The sequence below is a fragment of the Tripterygium wilfordii genome, chromosome 17 (assembly GCF_013401445.1).
Source record: "Tripterygium wilfordii isolate XIE 37 chromosome 17, ASM1340144v1, whole genome shotgun sequence".
Classification (NCBI taxonomy): domain Eukaryota; kingdom Viridiplantae; phylum Streptophyta; class Magnoliopsida; order Celastrales; family Celastraceae; genus Tripterygium; species Tripterygium wilfordii.
The window spans coordinates 11,211,197-11,214,297 of NC_052248.1; the positions used below are offsets into that span (position 1 = coordinate 11,211,197).

Consider the following 3,101-nt stretch of genomic DNA (forward strand, 5'->3'; position numbering starts at 1 on the left):
CCGATTGCTTGCTATGAGTTATAAGTGAAGTAGTCTCACACATAAACATAACCAACCAACCATGTTTGTGTTTGTGTTTCTCTTTGCTTTTCTTAACCAAGCTTCTTCTAGCCCAGTTTCAGTTGCCAGTAACCAAGCTTCTTCTAGCCCAGTATCTTTTCCATTCCCTACAATCACCCGTTTCAACTTCCCTTCATTCACCCCAACAAGTTGCAGTGATGGTAACTTAACTTGCACGGGTTCAGTTACCAATCACGACGGCTACTTAAGCCTAACCCTAGAGCCACAACCAGGCAATCCAACCTTACAACTAAATCAAGTTGGCAGGGTTCTATACAAATACCCTTTGTCTACGTGGCTAGCAATAATGATCTATACTAAATTCACGTTCAGGATTCTTACCTTCCCCTATTCAATCGATTCAACAGACGGACTAACATTTATTATGGCACCAGACAGTAGTCCATCGCCATCTGACAGCTATGGTTCCTATCTTGGAATAATGGATCCAGCACAAGATAATAATATAATGTGAAGCTATGGTTCCTATCTTTATCATATGCAGTAACATCCATACATACATTATATATTCAACAAAACCTATACATTGAGGTAAATACAGGTCATGCTGGTGGTCAATTAGCTGTGGAGTTTGACACTTACAAGAATACAGGTGATTTGTGTAATACCCGGTGTAAAAAAATGTTGGAATTAACAAATAATGGTAAAATTGTAAATATATGAATGGTAACTTCTGATAAAGTTGGAGGACATAACGGTCTTTGAGAAGGGTAAAGAAATTGAAATGCAATGAATGAACAATGAAATTGAAATGCAATTGGATAAAGTTTAAAGTTATACAAATATTATGTTTAGCTTCCCGTGGAAGCCAAACACCTGTAGCACAGTATGAGAGTAGAGACGAGAAGGATCTAGAAGAAATGGTGTGACATTTCCTCCCAAGGCATATCAAGAGCATCTTAAGAGAAGGAAGTCAACTATTTCCTTCTTTCTTCAAGCTATTAAGTAGATGTAGAAACCACAGTCATAGGTTAAGAGGAGTTGAGAAGGAGAAACTTGTACCCATGGATGTTGGAAGGAGTGGACTTGGGAACTCTTTCATTTTCTACCAAAGTAGTGAACAACTCGTGAAGATCAGTGGGGGGAAATCAAGAGATTAAAGGTTGAAGATTCCAGAAGGTAAATATTTATACTTTGGTCCCAATTGTGGTATTGAGTAAAGTTGGTTTAATAAGGATTCACTAAGTTTGGATTGCTTTTGAGCTAGTGGTTGGACTGAGTAAGGTAGAGAAGATGTTTGGAATTGAATTACTGATGCTTGGTTGGTGTATATCGAATGGAATAATATAAGTTTTTCGAAATTGAATTGGATATTTATTTAGTTTTGGTTTCTAGCATTTGGGACCATTATGTTGCTGAACTTTTGTAAGATGTGTTAGCAGAAATTGGAACGCTTGATGGATATCTCAGTGTGTTTTTGTGCGTCGTAGGTGACTTGCTATCTGGTGGATTTTATGATTATGCGAGGGACTTGGGAGTAACGGCACGTTGGCTGTGATACCAGTGAGTGAATAGGGACTTATCCAATACACTGTACGCGCGTCTATAACCTTGCATATTCTTTCCGCTTAAAATTTACATTGCCATTTTCGTGATTCTCGATTCGTATATTTTTTGGACAAGTTCTGAGTCAACCGTTGTGTTTGATACGACTTTATCTTATTGTGGTTCTAAGTCTGAAGCTATTTGAATACCGATTTTATTCATACACCGACTTGAATTCTGGAATTCATGGTATTCTAATTTTGGTTTTGTTTCTGACTTTGGTATTGTTTTTGTACCGTATGGGCTATGTTGAATCTGACTATGGTTATGAGTTCCTCTGATTGTGATTCCGATACTCGACATGATATTTGATTTCTATCTCAGATTATCCGACTCTATTTCTATCTGATTGACAATTTGACATTGTTGATCTTTTGTTACGCGGGAGTGACTTTCTATCAGGATATTGTATGCTGACGACAGTAAGCGTTAGCCTTGGTGCACCAAGTATGTTATAGCACTGTGCGTGCTGCCTGTTACGGTACTGTATGTGCTGCCTGTTACCCTGATACGACACTTTGTATGCTACCTGTTACGGCACTTCGCATGCTGCCTGTTGATTATGTGCAAAAGTCCTCCCGCCTAATTATCGCTAATTGGAAAACTGTTGATTCATGTGACCTGAGAGAGAACTTGATTTCCATGCTACTTGATTATTCGTGGTCTTCAGTTTGCTTGTCCCCTTTGTATTGCTTAAGTTTCTATTCATTCACTGAGTCTTGTGACTCATGCCTCCATTGTTGATATGTTTCAGATAGTGTTGATTGGGCAGTACTAGGATCGTCCTCGGCATATTGGAACATTCCGTTGTTTTGGTGATTCCAGCACCTGTTGTGCGGGTATTTTGTATATGTTATCTTTTGGATTTAGGTTCATCTTCAGCATTAGATACTCCATCTAAACACAGTTCAGACACTTCTTGTATATATGGGCAATAGGCCAGTAATGTACTGGACATGTAATGTTATGAGACATTCCTATCATATGCTGTTTATATGTTTCGTCTATTTTGGTTTGAGGCTTGCTTGACCTTGGTGGATCCGTTCCATTGGGGTCATGCGCCGGTCACATGTCGTATTTGGGTCGTGACAATCATATTGCTTTAATGTTTAAGGCTTATGATTTCCTTATTGATTGTCCAAGTTCAATTCTCACTAATAGTATTTTTAACATATTTTATGACTCCTATAAATAAAGTCTTAGGTTCTCATCAAAGACATTGTTAAAAAATTCACTTGAGGACACTTTTTAGAGACTTTGGGTCTTAGTTAAATTTTTATTTTTATTAATTTATAAACGAAAATTTTAATTTTAGTTTTGAAAAATTAAAATTCTTTTTTTTTAAAAAAAAGGGTATAAAATAGATTTAACACCGAATCAATACTTGTAATACCCCCTGTTCAATCAGTTCTTGACCGACACGATTTAATCGTATATTTCAAATTGAATTGTACCGATGAACTGATCAGAATCCA

The 3,101-nt window shown here is 37.2% G+C and overlaps 1 long non-coding RNA gene across 1 annotated transcript; it reads left to right on the top strand.

The window, feature by feature from the left end:
- Positions 1-900: 900 nt before the first annotated feature.
- LOC119982891 lies at positions 901-2,780 on the top strand. The gene is made up of 3 exons (XR_005464525.1): positions 901-1,200; positions 1,512-1,614; positions 2,381-2,780. It is a non-coding gene; the product is annotated as an uncharacterized LOC119982891 (long non-coding RNA).
- The last annotated feature ends 321 nt before the right edge of the window (positions 2,781-3,101 follow it).